The 17,447-nt window shown below is 36.1% G+C and overlaps 1 long non-coding RNA gene across 4 annotated transcripts in view; it reads right to left on the bottom strand.

The window, feature by feature from the left end:
• LOC120599655 (uncharacterized) overlaps window positions 1-17,447 on the bottom strand; it is a 461,597-nt gene that overhangs the window by 234,557 nt on the left and 209,593 nt on the right. For 3 of the 4 annotated variants that reach the window (XR_005651960.1, XR_005651961.1, XR_005651959.1), the window contains exons 3-4: window positions 12,254-12,349; window positions 11,366-11,410 (exon numbers count right to left, since the gene is read on the bottom strand). This is a non-coding gene — a long non-coding RNA (uncharacterized LOC120599655). Of the gene's footprint in view, window positions 1-4,706; window positions 11,411-12,253; window positions 12,350-17,447 lie in introns of those variants that run through there. The other variant, XR_005651958.1, reaches the window with a different exon arrangement.

The raw sequence follows: 17,447 nt of genomic DNA, 5'->3' as shown, positions 1-17,447 counted from the left end.
AGTACATTCCCAGACTGAAAGCGTTTCATTGAAGAATTCTACCAAACATTTAAAACAGAATTAGCATCCATTCTACACAACCTCTGCAAGCAAATAGAAGAGGCAACACTTCCCTATTCATTTTATGACTCTAGCATTACCCTGGTACTAAAACATGACAAGAACAGAACAAAAAAAGGAAACTACAGATCAATAACCCTCATGAATAAAGATGTAAATAATCTTAGCAAAATATATCAACAAATGGAATTCTGCAATATATAAAAAGAATTACAGGCAATAACCAAGTTGGATTTATTCCAGAGATGCAAGGCATGTTTGATATTTGGAAATAAAGCAAGTCAACCCACCATAGTCACAGGCTAAAGAAAAAAAATCAACTCAATTAATGCAAACACACACACAGAGAGCATCTAAAAAATTCAACATATGTTCATGATAAAATCTCTCAGAAAACTAGAAATATGGGAAAAATTGACCAACTTGATTAAAAGAAAAAAGACTTGTAGTTAAAATCACACTTAGAGGTGAAAGATTGAAAGCTTTTCTCCTAAGATCAAAAACACAGAAAAGATGTCCCTCACTACCACTTTTGACATAGTTCTCGAAGTTCTAGCCAGCACAATGAAAAAGAGAGTAAAGAATAAAAATTGAAAAGGAAGTAGAAATAAAACAATTTCTATGCACAAATGACATGACTGTCTATGTAAATATTAAAAATAATGTTTGCAGAGATTTTAATTTTATTAGAAGGGTTTATTAACTTAACATTAAGTGAAATGAGAATATAACATTTTTTGTTATGCATACACATGTGTGATTTTACCTTTGTTAAAAATATATTAAACACTAAAAAATGCATATGTCAAAAAACAGATTGTAATTGCTTTGTAGTGAAGGGGTCATCAGTAAATATTTTTTCTACTTATTGACATTTTCTGGTACTTTCTAATATTATTTTACAACTAGGAATAAATAGTACTAAAATGCATGAATATTCTGGTTGTTGCTTTCTGTTTTCCTTTCCTAAATGTTTCTTTTGTAAGCTCATTAAATCATAGATATCTTTATCACAGTGGTGCTCAGTAGTAGAAGGATAAGACCAACTTAGAAATAGCATCTAGTCATCTAGAAGCATTTAATACAACAAACCTGTTCTGGCTATCATTTATTTTAATATGTCCCATGGAGATAAAAATAAGATATGGAAACTGCTCTTAAGGAGTTCACTGTATATTAGGGAAATAAATTCTCTGTTAAAAGCCAGACTGTAATTTTGTTTTAGAGTAATAAAGGTTTAAACAAAGTGCTAAGGAAAGTTGCAGAGAGAGACATAAATTCCAACTGCAAAGATTAGAGATTTCAAAAAGAAGAGGCTATGAAAGCTACATTTTTATACACAATCAGTATTTGGTAGGTGAAGATTTGATGGTAATGATGAAGATGCAGATGATATCTCATAGTAAGTACTGATGGTGGTCCATGTACTATTTGTTTGTTTCAAACATATATTATCTCATTTAATCTTCACAATGGCTTTAGTAGAGACTATTATTATTTCAATTTTGCATATGAGGAAACTGAAATTTATGAACTTTGTGCCAGTTGTTCTAGGTTACATAGCTTGTATACACATGGGCAAAGATTCAGATCAAATCTAAGTGATTCTATCATTGATAACTTAATCATTGTACAATTGACATGAGTGCAAATGTATGGAAGAAATCACTTCTCATCTATGAATCAATTAGATCCATAGGTAGAACTCCATAGACTAGAACGACCCATGAAAACCCAGGTGTGGTCATTTCACTTGTGAAATCTTTTATCCCTGCATGCAAACATTTGAAGTACAGAGATGTAAGGTATAGTATACAAGGGGGATTTAATATTATAAGCTAAACATTTCTAAGTGGTTCTACTATGTGTGTTCACAAATTCTACTGCCTTCCTCCACCAAGTTAAGATGCTCCACTAAAATATTCTGAGATTTCATGGGTATTCAGAAATCATAGTAAGCATTTACTAGTTGACACTAACCCAGAGTGCCTAGCTCTGTGTTTTCTCCAAATTGAGTGATCAATCAATACTGAAAGATGTTGAATACTTCAACATGATCAATAATTTGCTCATAATGGAACTGATAATTAGATACCAATTTCAAGGGCTTTACCTCCAGGAGTTAAATATTTAAACAAACAGGTCAATTTGATATGCCTCTCTTTTTTTTTTTTTGACCATGAAATCCAGATCTTCACTATATGTTCAATCAGTCACACAAGGTATCAGTTTTATAGAGAAATGCTAGATCAGAGTTAAGCCACTCTTAAGACAGATTCCTCACTTAATTCCCTTTGCTGTCAGTATATCTCCCAAACTGCTGTGTGAAATTCTTGAGGGAAGCCTAAGGCTCTGTTATGCCCTGTGCACTTGCCGCTTATAGGAAAATGGAGCTCTTTGCTTCCTTTCAACTTTTACATAGTCTCGTTTTTGCTTCCCTTGGCTGTCAATAAGAGGGACCCTGTAAGATTTATTCTAGCATACTTTCATTTGATTTTTAGGAAGAAAAAATGACTCAGTAACTTTCTGAACTTCTAGTCCAGTAAGAAATGGTTCACCTTTTCATCACTCCCCTATATGTGAATTATGTCTTTCTTGCTGGAGAGAGATGATGACTCACCAATATTAGACACAGTTATTCCCAATTGCAGTCTTGTTATAAATAGGCTAGTGGCTGTGTTAAATTGGCAAGATTTTAAAAATATTTGCCAAAACAGAGTAAACAGAAACAAGCAGAGCTTAAACAACGTAAAATGTTGGAAAACACAAAAGGTCTTTTTTCCCCTGTCCTGCCATTGGGGCGGGCTTCACAGCCAGCCATGCTTCTCTGCTCCCATGAGTCATCTACATGTATTCCATACTTAGGACCAGAGACCAAGTTCTGTCACTAATCAGCTGTGTTGGTAACCCAGTGAGTCTCAACCTACTTTAAGAGTACTGGGAGCTTTTAAAAATATTCAGGCATCCTTTCTGGGCCTCTCTGGGCCTCCATTCTGAAGTTGTAATGAGTGAAATAAGAAGGCTGGAAAGATATCACAAATTCAGTGGGCCAAAAATTCATGTAAATAAGCAGAACTTTTCAAAGGCTCGAAGAAGTATATTTTCTCTCATTTTTCTTTAAATATGCAGCCCTCTTTGAATTTTTTAACATTGGAGAAACATGAATACATAACAAGTTATTAACACTTTTTAATTCTTTAGCAAAATTATAAAGCAAGCATTCATCATCAATGGCAACTGACATTTGGCTTCAGTGATAGAAATGCAATAGGAATTAGTAAGAATTATGCTAAACTGAAAAATACTAAATATAAACTTTAAACTATACTACTCTATACTACACTGTACTGTACTGTTCTATACTGAAGCTGAACTCCAACTGATTGTTTTTCTGCAAGAAACCTAGGTCATGCCTCACAATTTTTTAAAAAGAAGCTAGAATTTCAAGATATGTGTAAAGAAACTTGACTTTAAAATGTTGGCAATTATTTGACAAATAAGAATATATTATGTGAGCCCACACAAAGCCAGAAAAATGTGAGTTTAGACCATATTGTGGACTGTAGGATGCTAATTTAAAAATTCAGGAAAATGGCCTATAGTAGACTTTAAGGGTACACCTGGGTTCAAATTCCACCTATATCACTTATTTGTCAATGTCTACAAGTAGTAAATGCTCAATAAGTGTAACTACTATTATTATTCCATTACTTCTTTTCTCTAAAAATTTAAGTTCCCTATCTGGACTTTTTCACTCTAGGATTTTCTTAATACTTACCTAGAATCTAAGCAACTGAAAAGTACAAAGAGACAGATACATCTTTACATTTTAATATATTCCACGCATGATTTTTATGAAAAGAGATGGGCAGTAGCAGGGATTTATTCAAACAAGCCTCTTGCAGGGCAGGTATTACTGTTAATGGAGATCTCTCATTACAACCTCTCATTCCTTTGACATCCACAATTTTAAGAAGTAATGTTTATATAATGACTGTTGCATCCATAAATCCTAATCAGTTAAAAATAGTAAATAGTTTTAAGTGTTTTAGCATCAAATATATTTACTACATTCTAACAGTTTGAGTAACAATTATAATTTATCTAATGCTAAATATTTGGTTAAGTTAGCAAATAGCCCCCAAACCTTATAGATAAATAGAAACTTACACATTTCACATCTAATACAAAAAGTGCAGTTTTTATATATATGCTTCTCTGAATAAGAAGCCACAGGCACAAAATTTCTTATGCACCAAGTTTCTTTCCTTCCTAAGTCCAATGGGATATTTAAAAATAGATCCAATAAAAATAATTAAACCACTCTGCAGCTTTCTTCTACTACCTGCTTGAGAGTTTGAAATAGTGTGAAGTCCGAAAACATAGGAGCAATAGTATTTAGAGATTCTGAACCTTAGAATGAAAGGGGTAGCCTCAACCAACTGCAGAGCAGGGGAGACTGAGACTATATAGTCTCACTCTCTCACTAAACTAAGCACCTAAATTTCTCCCCATCACCACTGACATCACTGTTTTCAATCTCTTGCCTAGACTCCTCTTAACTTACATCCCTGGTGTTGAAGAGGAATTTTCCACTCAAAAGGCTAACATTATCAGCTTTGTTCTGCTTCTGTAGATACGTTTGCCGCATAGGCAGAAGGGCAGGGTGACCTCAAAATTAACTAAAGACTCATCCTCCCTTTTAGCTTGTTCTGTCTAGATAACAGATGCATCGCCTGAGTTCCTGTCTGAAAATCTCGTGCTCTGTGACTGCCTGTAACCCACAGCAACTCTCACATCTATAACCACCTGAGGACGAATTAACCAATCAGTGCATGCCAACTGTCTAAATGTAACTGCGTGGATAAACCCTATAAAAGCAAGGTTGCGTTTGAACTCAAGGCCCAGATCTTCATCACACTAGCTCTTCTGGGACCACTAGTGTAATAAACCTGAGTTCTCCAACTCTCCGAGTGGTGCTTGGTTTCTTGCTGGTCTGATTTTTCTGCAACATTTCCACTCTTCCTATTTGCTATATTGTAGCCAGAGTAACCCTTCTAAAATAAAACCTCATTTTACTGCCATGCTTTGAAATCCTTCGAGATCCCTGTATCGACCTCACGATAAAGTTTAGATTCCATTAGTTCCTAGCTCCAATCTAGCTTCCCCACCTCAGCTCCTTCTAATTCCCACCTTATACACTGAGCTTCATCCATAACTACAATTTCTATTTTCCTCAAAACCTCTACGATCTCTTATGTTCACTCCTAGACTTTAAAAACCCCATCTTCTCTTAAAGCATTATTTCCTCTACCTTTTAACTTCATTACTCCTATAACTACTTCAGGTCCTGGATCACACATATTTCCTTCAGAAAAAAATGTTTTTTGCATACCCTTCCCTAAGTACCTGGAATTTGCCTTAGCACTAATCCTGACGTAGAATTTATTGCATGCTTTTGCTATTCCCAGCTCATCTTCTCCACTAGATTGTAAGCTACATAGACAGATACTATGCCATCATAGTCCCCTGATGTCTACCCTAAAGCCTGGAACATAGAAATGTTTAATACATGTTTGTTGGAAAAACATATAATATTGACTTTCTCAGTGGCCAGGACCATATGAGAAGGTGGGATTTGTGTATAATGCTATGTTCTCACTTCGCAGGCTTTTGTTTACATGTTATGGAACTTAATATCTAAATTATATTTTAAAAACAATTCCTTTTATGGATAGAGAGTTTGCAGTCTTCCAAGTGCTTTCCATGCCATGCATTTCTCACAGAAACTCTGAGAACAAATTAGGACATAATTTGTTAACAAACACATTACAGTTAACAAAATTAAGGCTCAAATAGGCCATGTGACTTTAAGGGAATACAAGCTGTGGAGCAAGGCCTGAAACTCAGATCTTTTGTTTCTAAGACCATTTTTTTTCTCACAGCAATACATGGAATTTTCCCTGCTCATTATTTTTGTTTGTTTGTTTTTTGTTTGGGGGATACGTGCATCTGTACCAGTAGCAGCTCATCTCCCTTCTCAATTATGTCTGGATTAACTAATATTAAATTGAGTGTTTAGAGAGCACATATCAAATCAGAGCTGAGCAAGGCAATCAAGACATGTTCTACGTGATGACAGGAGGTGTTCTGGAATCTAAAGCTAACCAAAGAAAATCTACAAAGTAGGCAACCACATGCATAAAATTAAGAAATGAATCTCATCTCCCTAAAGAGTCTCCGTGTATCCACAAACTACCTTTCTCCCATGATTTTGTAGATGATGAGGTTTTATAAGCACATTCTGAAGGTATACACTTGTTAAGTTTATCTAAGGCTCATTCATTCATTTATTTGACAAATATTCATGTAAATACTCTTGTGTTTGAATTGAGGTTGTAAACAGATCAATGAGGTAATTTTTGCTTTGGGGGAGGTCATATCCTAGTGGGAAGATGGATTATAGATGGCAAGAGCCGCTACAAGGTAAATGAAGAGAGGTGTGGTACAGAGAGGGTGGGGATGTTCTTCAGATGGAAAACTTCTCTGAAGGGGTGACATTTAGGCTGAAACCTGACAAATAAATAGGAATCTGGGTGAGAAAGTTGAGAGAAAAAGCATTCCAGGTAGATGAAAAGTCAAATAAAGAGCACTGAAGCAGAAAAGAGAACCTTAGCTCTTCTTTGTACATCACAGTGTCGGCTCAGGTACTTTGGAAGTGCAGGAAAGACCCGTCCCCCTTCCAATCTGGAAGCAACTTATTTCTGAGGAATAGTGAGTCCAGTGATTATTTCCTGTGATTTATTCCCTGGTTCATTTCCCTGTGTGCCTCCAGATCATGTTCTCTGGGAAGGTACTCAGAACTCACCTGCTCTTCCAAATACCTAAATAGTATCCAGCTATGTACATAAATTTGAACTATAAAATACACAGCCGTGCCTGAAAAACTCACGTGTTCCCTGTATGTTTCAGAAATTGAGTTCATCTTCAAAAACTTCAAAGAAATTTGCCATTTAGAGGAAAAGAAAAGGCAAATAATTCTTTTATATTAAAACAACTCCAGGCTGATCTGTTTAGTTAAATTTTCATATATTGGGCTCCTTTAAAAGTAGTAAAATTATTTGGGAGCACTGACTCACTTATCTTTAATGGCATGCAAGTCAAGAAATCCTGGGAGAGAGTTTTCCTCACAGAAGAGTTCACTTTCTGAGACATGGAGAAGGATCTGAGAAGTTGACAAATATAATTTCCTTACAGGTAAGTTTGGACAACAAAGAGCTCAGGTTTCTTGCATCTCATGTTAAGTTAGAAGGATACTAATATCTCACAGTTTTTAAAGTTTCAATTCTAATGGTTCACAAGACACTATTGTCTGAATTACTTAAATGCATTTAATTTATAAATAATGAGAAAACAGTACAATGAGAAACTACAAGTCTCAGTGTTGTACTTGGTTACAAAAAGGTACCATTTAAAAATCCTGTTTCCTGAAGAGACCTAGTCAGGTTAGTTTCATTACAATGTACCAGAGTCATTTGTAATACTTTAGCCTTGCCTGGCTGGGAAGGCCATTTTAACGGTTGTGTATCCAAACTTTTAGGAGAGTCAGTGATCCATCACCCCCCTACTGAGTTTAATCATATTCACTTCAGGAAACTATTTGCCTTGAGACCGTTCAGTTTGTCCTGCTGCTATAATTTATCAAACGAGGCAAATAGTATCCATTTATATACTGCCAAAACCCCCTCCAGGAAAAAATTGTAATAAATATCGCATTGTTTCCAAACCTAAATAAAAATTTTTATCATTTAAACATGTCAAGTCTTCATAATATACAAGACAAAGAAAAAAGAAAAGAATATAGCAAGACCCTAGATATAAAACATAAATTTGAAAGTATATTTAAGATATTATATAAAACACTTGTCTAGTCACTTCATCCTTACACATCTTGCAAAATAAGTATCGTTATTCCCATCTTATAGGAAGAAAAACAGGCTACAGGAGACCCAAGCATAGTGTCAATGTTACACTCTGGGAAGAAACTTGTACTTATTCCCATAATTCTGAATAGCTTGTAATGTAGAAAGGGAAGAAAATGCTGAAAGTTACAAAGCAAATATAAAAATCATGTATCGACAAGTACAGAAATAATATTGATATGAGCAAGAATGCAGATATTCCTAGAATCCCCATCTGTTTCCTCCTGTCCCAGAGTAAGGAACTCTGATAGAGTTTTGGTTCTCTATGAAACCCCAATTATTGATAGGGCCATGAAATTTCTTGGTAAATTTTATTCTTAGGATTAGCAATATTTTTTTCCTCACAGAAGATTTCTGCCCACTGGAGACTCTGCTTCCTTGTAGGCACAGGGTTTTATTTATTTAATATTATCCAACGTCTAACTTAATATTGTAAAAGAGCAACCACTTCATTATTTCTCATGGTTCTTTGCGTTGACTAGGCTGAGCTGGATGGTTCTTCTGTTCCATGTGTTCTCAGCAATGAGCTGTAGTCATCTGGGGGCTTATTTAGCTGGAATGTCAAGTGGACTGGCAGTAAATGCTGGTTTTAAGCTGGGAGTTCACCTGGGGATGTCAACTGGAGTAAAATGGCCTCTTCATGTGGCCTGGGCTTCTCATAGCATGGAAACTGGGTTCTGAGAGGGATCGTCCTGATAACGAACATTTCAAAAGGAAACTGCTGGCCTTTTCATACCTAGGTTTAAAAATCCCAGTATGCCACTTCTGCTTTCTGTCGGCTAGTCCACATTTAGGGAGTGAAAACAAAGCTCTACTTCTTGATGTGACGACCATCAACATGAACATACAGAGGGGAGAAATTGTTGAAGGCCATCTTTGAAGTGAAGCTCCCATAAGAACACACCACCAATACGTAGAGAAGCTATAAGATGTGACCATTTAAATAAGCCCCCCAAACCTTCCCATTAGGGTACACTTGGTTAAATCTCATACACATTCCATGTAAAAGTACTCTGTTGATAGAGCCAAAAATTTTTAGAAGCAGGTAAAAATTATGGAAGACTTTTGGGAGGAGGTAAGATTTTGAGCCCAGTCTGACTGAGATGATATATATAAATTGAACAATCTCAGTGAAATACTTGGCTTATGTTTATATAATACAAGCAAACCAGACTGTAATCCATAATAGTGATTTTGCCCAAGTTGATGTTTTAAGCACAGAAAAAGCAACAAATCTGTGTGTCTGAGTTTTATTATAAAGACGAGCTGTAGCAAAACAGACAGACTGCATTTCGAGGTTCTGTTCTAAGGTTGATTCTTATAAAGCCCTATGAATTAATCCGTATCAAAGCGTTAGTGGTAACCAAATAACGTATTTGTGACAGATGGTGGCCCAGATGACTGAATATGCATTATGTTGATTCCTTGCCAAACAACTTTTAAATACACAGCCTTCTGAGTGATTGAAATGACTCATGGATTGATAGAATACATTATATTCACAGCAAAATAAAACTAAGAAAGATGAAGAGATGCCAAAAGAGTATCTTCTGTGGGAAAAAAAAAAATTAAACAATGCAATATAGTATATATCCTTGTAACAACTCCATACAGTTATTTAAAAGTCGCAACCTGAAGCTGCACTGAGCACAGTGTTAGCATTCTGATAAGATGAGACAAAGCTAGAATATCAAGCAGGTGTGAGGCAACCACGGTCTCAGAAACAGCCAAATATAAAGACAAAGAAGGTAGGGGGAGGAAATGTATAAAATTACCCGTGGTGAATACACTTAAGCAGATTCAATCTCAAATCTTCTTAAAAACCAGATACTCTGTACACAGAAAGTGTAAAACATTTTCTAAGTTGTTATTTATCATAGTACATTTAGTTTTTTTAAACACCTATAAAAATAAAGTCCAGCAAAATAGATTATTATTAGAATTATTACTGTTTTGTTAAAGATTCAGTAGGATTAGAGAGGACAAATGATACCGGGCAAGAACACCTGACTAGTTTTATGGCTTTCAATGCAATGCAGTAGATTATGCATTCATTCAGACATTACATACTAGGGAGAGGAATTTATCTGGGGATCAGTAAGTTATCTGCAGAGAACTCCTACATAAGACTGATCCCTCCAGACCTCCTGGTGAGGTCCATCTGCCTCCACCAGATGACAACACTCCTATCGTTCATTCCTTCTCCACCCAGATCCCTATCCACATGTTCCCTCCTCCCATGTGGGTACCATGCAAGCGGGGAGCAGTCTGTCTCTGTGGCTAAGACACACACTGGCTTGGCTACAGAGAGCCTGTGTATGACTGGAAAGGTTTTAGGGAACAGCATTATTTTAACCCTTCAAGTTTGCCAAGAGTGCTGTCTCTTCACCAATACAAGTTTCATACTCTTAAAAGTAATATGAATCTCAACTCAAATGAGGGATCACCCTTACATTCAATAATATCGGCAACTCACTACCCACTCAGCCTGTAGCTCTGTGCAAACTCCCAGTCTGGTGGGTGGATCTAAAACCCTATTTCATCAGCTCTCTCTTTGAAGTACTTCAGGCCATTATAGTGGAAAGACAGAGAGAAATGTTTGTGAGTTTTACAAGAGATAGACACCTGGGCTGCTTCCACATACGCACTACAAACAGGAGCCCAAATCAAGGCCATCATCATCTCACTGCTGGATTTTACCAGTTCGAATGGCTTTACGACCACATGGCCTTTGAGTTTACCATTTATGGGAGGGTGGGGGATGAGTGGGAGGATCCAGGTTTAACATGAGGAAAACTAATAAAAATCTTCAGTATGAAAGTGCCTTTCTATTCTTTTTGCTGCTAGGCTCAGCAGGGCAAACTGTTTCACAGTTCCTCGTTCCACCCCACTGTGTATAGTCTGCCTGTAAGGAAAGCTGGCAGCTGACTCTAGCATCTGAGTCCTCTGTGAGGGATTCCTCAGGATTGAATCCCCCAGCTCAACATTGGAGGAAACCTGCCTGAGAAAGAAGCATGCAAAGAGAACAGTGGGGAGACAAAAGAAAAAGGAAGTGATCTCAAATGCAGTACAAGGTTGAGTAGTCGCTACACAGGGTTAGCGTTTGGTTCTGATTTTAACTGGAGACTGGGTGAAATGGAGACTCAAGAGCTCTCACTCATGTCAACAGGTCTTTGGCTGAGCCTCTAAAAGCTGGCTGACCAGATAACTGCTCCCAAGAAATGCAACATAGGAGGGTAGAATTTGTAGCAAACAAGCTGGAGTTCCAGTCACTCTGTTCCTGCAAGAGAAAATCTTAGCCCGTGAACACAAGAATGACTCACTCTCAGAGGCAGGTAACATCATTACTTCCACTTGGTAGTGAGGACCTGAAAGAGTGAGAGATAACAAGACTTGTTACTCACAAAGCCAAGAGGAGACCTCAGAGTTTCGGGATCTCTGGTTACAGTCTATATTCTCAGAGAGGTTTCCCCTGACCCTTCCATCTAAAATAACCCCCTCCCCAGATACTGTATCAAAATCATTTTCTTCATAGCCCCTATAACTATCCAATCTGTTCTTTCTTTCTTTATTTTCTTCTGCTAAATGTAAATGTCAAGGGAATAATGCCCTATTTATCTTTTTCACTGTTTTCTCTTAATTCCTAGAACAAGACTTGGAACAAAGTCAACATTTAGTAAATATTTTTTGCATTTCCTTTACATTTTTTCTCTGCATATATATTTGCAATTATCTTGTATATAAAATATTTACATTTTTCTATTAAATATTGTATGCATTTATTCATGTAGCCACACAACCTTTATAATAAAATAACTTTAAATGACTGCTTAGTATTCTTCCTGAGTACCGTGAGTACACTGCTATTTCTGGATATATAATTTATTTCCACTATGTATATTATTATACTGAAATTTGTAATAAATAGATAATTTAGCATCTTTTCACATAGGATTTTTACCTTCTTTTCTACTATTTCTTTAGAATAAATAAGATGACTAAATCAATGGATTTAAACATTTTTATGAGCCTTGATTTATAGCAACCAATTCCTTTCAGAAAGAGTTGCACCGATTTAAATGACTGAAGATACGATACAAAGTTTTTTTTCCCCAAAGGATTCGTAACTCAGTAGACCGTTTTCTTTCTTCAATGTTCATGTCCTCTCAATTATCTCTACCAATTAGGGAAGAGAAACAGCTATTTCATACCTCCATGTGGTAGGTGACAATGGAGCCTTATCGGGTGTTTCCATTTACCATGAGCTTAGGGCTTGAAATCATCCTGTGAATTTCATTACCTTTACCCTGAGGGACAAGAAGAGCTTCTTATAGATTAGTTTGTTTGTTCTGGGGGTAGAAAGGCATAATTATATCAATTTTTCATGCTTATTGAAGTGAACTTAGCCCAAAAAGCTAGTTAGTATTTAGATCCTTCTCTTCTTGAGTTCAGTCCAGGATGTATTTTATTCCACCTCATTTAAATTTTATTATAAAGTCATTGGTCTTCAAAATTTCCTATTTCTAAACCACATCACTCTTGTTTAATTGCCTTCTCTTGGAGCAAAACAGTGATTGCAACAGTAATTTGTAATACTTGGCATTTTGAACAAGGCTACATATTCAATAAACTACAAGTTTCTTCAAGTTCATATAAAATATATATTTTATTTAATCCACATGTAGCTTATTTTTCACCATAATAATAAGATACAGTTTTGCTTGAATTCCATGAATTTATACTCCTGGTGTCTTTTCATTGATTTTCTTTTATCATCTAATAATATATGTCTAATTTTCTAATTTAATGTTGAGTAAAGGTTAGTCAATGTAAAAATACATCTTTCCAATCTGCCAGAAGCTAAAATCTGAATATTTTATTATTATTATTATTATTTTCTGCTAAATGTGAATCATTTATTAGTCCCTCTTTTAGGTCATGCAGCACTTTTTAGATAGGATTCAGGACTGGACATTAGAGAGTTAGAAAACTGTAGAGGTCTTATCTTTTATACTTAGTTGCTGTTAAAATTACAAGCTTTCAAATGGAAATATCTTTAACTTCTTCTCCCTTTTGCTTATTTTTCCAACAGACAGGTTTCAGATATTTACATCGATAAAAGATACTAATGCTTTAAAATACTGAGAAAAAATATTAAAACATTGGCTTATTACAGCTTGAGCTTCTGCTATTTGTTACATATCAATAACAAGTTCTAATAAAATTTATTTGGGGTATGTTACAGTACAATAAAAAAATCTCATTACTATACAGTAACTATGATTATCTGGCTAGAGCTTAGTTTGACAAAGCAAAGTCAGCTAGTAAAAAAGAAATGCTTTTGCTTATAGTAGTTTTTATTGATTTTCAAAATCTACTTCTCTTCCTCTCTCCCTTACTCCCACCCATCCCTATTTCCCTTAAACCTTTTTTAGAGCTTCATACATTTACTGGATAAATTACTTTTTACTCATTAAATGACTTTCTACTCATAAGATGACTAAGAAAGAACTCATTGTTTCCACATGAAAAAATATCAATTTAGTTTTCAAAGAGTCTAAATTAACTCTCAGTTCTAAGGAAGCAGCTCACTGTTCCTGAACCATACTTTTGAGTCATGGACATACAGTTCAGACCCCATGAAATCAACAGCTAAATGAGTAAGAATAGATCTGAAAACAATGAATGGAGTCTGGAAAGGGCTGAGAGTAGCTGGACTTTGCAACCTTTTTCTGATTTCTCTTCTGCTAAAGGTGCTCTGACAGATCCAAATGATGGCATTGAGTGTCCAGAGGACCAAACAGGAGAAGAAAATTTTAAATCATTTTTCTTCTTGGTTTAATGTGAACTTGATGGCAGTGTGAATAATAGTGAATAAGCAATTTGTAAGACCATTAAGCTAGTAGTCTATATTTTCAGGCAACTACAAAAATAAGTTTTATAAAGGTAGTGAAAGGAAATAGTTGTAGTATAATGTGCGCCTATTTTTTTCAGTTCTCATTCCTAGTTACTGGCACCTCTTAAAACAAATCTGAGAAATAATTTTGTTTTGGCATTAGTTAGGCCCAGCTGTTTTGTATTTACAGAACCATTTACTTCTCCTTCATAGCATTCATCAACACTGCATTCCTCTGATTGTTTGATGACTTACTGCCTCCCTAAACGCTAAGATTTGGGGCAGAGGAGACATGTTTTGTCATATTCACTGCCATACCTCCAGTTCTGTAAGCCAGCCATAAATATTTTTGAATGGATAAATAGAAGATTGAATAAGTGAGTAAATACATGGTTAAAAGTTCAGCCCATTCGCAAAGATTTCCATAGAACACATGAAATCTACAGTTATTGTCACACAAATAGGGATGAGGTTACATATACACAAAAACATTTGTCATTTTCAAGCTCATTTGTAATGTGCTTGATAATTTCACCAAATATCTTATCCTTAATCAAAACAAATATTTTTTCTCAAAAAGTTTCTTTCTCTGAATGTGTATGTGTGTTTTAACACAGGTACATCTAGAAGACATTTAATATACAATTTTATAATTCTGTAACAACTTATTCAGGCATTTCAACACTTGGATAAATTTTAGATAAAAACTCTTGCTTTACTTTTTCCTCTATAATATCATAGAACTCATGCTTTGTTAATTGTAAACAGTTTCTAATCTATATTGATCCTGAATTCATGTTTACTCAGGCTGAAAAAAAAAAAAACATGTTTCTACACTGCTGGTTGCAATACAAATTAAGCACCAGCTGGGCATGAGTCAGTAGTTAAAGATTATAGCCTTATATCATGGCATTCCAGTTCTAGGATTAATCATATATAATAAATACTCAACATAAGCCGAAAGTTTTCTCTGAGGGGTTTCAGAAATGAGGAAGAAAGTTGAAACAAAAATAAAATTGAAGGAGTCCATCTTTAGCTGACCACTGCGAATGTCTTAAAGCTCCTGTTTATAACAGGCTGTTCCTTTTCAGAGGAGCGGTGAAAACACACAGGGTGCATAATGTCATTTGTCTGACTGACTCACTGCAGTCTGGGAGGAATGGTAAAAAGACAACATTTGAATGTAGAAGAGCTGATTAGACATCCCATATCTGCTATGTCTTTGCTTATTTTATGAGTGTGAATAACTACAAAACACCTTTGAGCCATTAAACACCTCTGAGCCTAATTTAATCTATTCATCTGTCAGAACCTGAGCTCTTCCACTAGCTGGGTGACCTTGAGCAAATTACTTAGCCCTCTGTGACTGTTTCCTTATCTATAATATGGGGATACTTAGACTTCCTGCCTCAGAGTGCTGTTATGAGGATTGAAGAAACGATATTTGTACAGAACTTGAAACAGACTGGATAACATTATAATAAATATTTCCAAATAGCCATGACTGTCATTTCCATTATATATTCTTTATGAACAGCTGTACTTTCTGTTTTGGCATGTGTTCAAAGTACACCAAAATCTGATGACTTCCTTTACTTATGCAGGCAAAATTTGTGCCAGAGGTGGTCCATAATTCCCCCCGTTCCCGTTCCATCTTCTCTCAATCTTCACGCAATATCTTCAGACCTTTGGACCACTATATTAGTCTTAGGACTGCCAAAACAAAGTCCCAGAGACTGGGACACAGACTGGGTAACTTCAGGAACAGAAACTTATTTTTTCATAGTTCTATAGTATAGAAGTCCAAGATCAAGTTGTCAGCAAGGTTGGTTTCTTCTAATGTCTCTCTCCTAGGCTCACAGATGTCCCTCTTCTTCCAGTATCATTACATGGTCTTCCCTCTAAGCATGTTTATGCCCTAACCTCCACTTCTTATAAGGATATCAGTCATAATAGATGAGTGTTCACCATAAAGACCTCATTTTAATTTAATTACCTTTTAAATACCTTATCTCCCAACATGGTTACATTCTGAGTTACTGGGGATTAAGATTTCAATATATGAATTTGGCAGAACACAATTCAGCCCATAATCACTAAATTCAGTTCAACTATTAGTCCTTGGTCTCTGTTTCAAGTCAGCCATGAAGCAATGAGTTCTTTCCCTGTTATTTGTCTTCCGGAATAGGGACCTATGTGGGAGGTAAGCTCAATCACTAAAGGGAGCACAGAAACCCGAACCAATGACCTAGAGCTAAGCATGGAAGAAATGAAATAGAGAAATTAAGTTCACTTTGCCCCAACCACTAGAAGCTGCATTTCTTCCCTAAACCACCTATTCCTTCCAGGTCAGCTTTCTCCAAACAGGTTTCCAGAGCCCAAGAACCAGGCCTCAGTAGCCAATATCAGAAGCCTGACCGGGATTTTACATTTCCCAAGTTTTCTGAAGGCAAGTCCACCGGTGCGCAGATGACAAATTTGGAAACAACCTAAGTGTCCACCAATGGATGAATGGATAAAGAAATTGTGTTTGTGTGTACACACACACACACACACACACACACACACACACGAATATTAGTCATAAAAAAAAGAATAAAATCTTGCCATTTGCCAGAACATAGATGGACCCTCCGGGGCATTATGTTAAATGCAATAAGTCAGGCAGAGAAGGGCAAATATTGTATTATCTCTCTTATATGTGAAATTAAAAAAAAAACAAAAACAAAAACAAACAAACCTGAACTCATAAATATAGAGGATAGATTCGTGGTTGCCAGAAGTGGGGGGAGGTGGGCAGAGGCAAGTGAAAGGTGGGAGAAATGGGTAAAGAGTTGTTGTTTTAGTTTAAAATGAATTTTTAAAAAATGACAAATCCAACTAATTACACGTGGATGTTAAAGACTAGTCCCTTAGTTCTGGGTGTTTGCCTAGGATTCAGCTGAGTCCAGTTGAATCCAGCTGAGGTGTTTCTCCCACAATTGCTCCTTCTTTTTCAGATGTGCTTTGGCCTCAGCCATGTCTTGCTACTGGTACCTCTTCCTTGCTATTTATTTGAGGGTTGTTCCCAACCACTAGACTGCGGGGGTGCTGCTCTTCACTCCCATCGGGATGATGCTGAAACCCTTAGTAGAGTTTCTTGTGCTTTGCTCTTGGAAGGTGGAAAAGTCATTCCCAAGGTTTTTACCCAGTAAGTTCACCCCAATGAATTTTCATTCCATCTTTTTGAGCTCATCTTTTCCTCATGATGTAGGAGGTGGGAGTACCACTCCCGAAGCAACTCAGCTATCTCTGCAAAAACTTGTTTAGTCATAGTTAGCTCAGTATTATGGAGGTACATACATTCTGCAGGCACAATTCATCTAAATATCTTTTCTGGGAGGGAGTGAAATACAGTGAATGAAAAGTACATAGGCCTTGGGATTCATAGAACTGATTAAATTCCAGTTGTTCCATTTCATTCATTTTTTGAGTAAGTCGTTGGCAAAATTCCAGTTGTTCTATTTCAT

Source organism: Pteropus medius, unplaced genomic scaffold (genome assembly GCF_902729225.1).
Source record: "Pteropus medius unplaced genomic scaffold, Ma_sr-lr_union100, whole genome shotgun sequence".
In the NCBI taxonomy this organism is placed as follows: Eukaryota; Metazoa; Chordata; class Mammalia; order Chiroptera; family Pteropodidae; genus Pteropus; species Pteropus medius.
The sequence above is the reverse complement of the archived record's forward strand: the minus strand, read 5'-3'. Positions and strand labels throughout refer to the sequence as shown.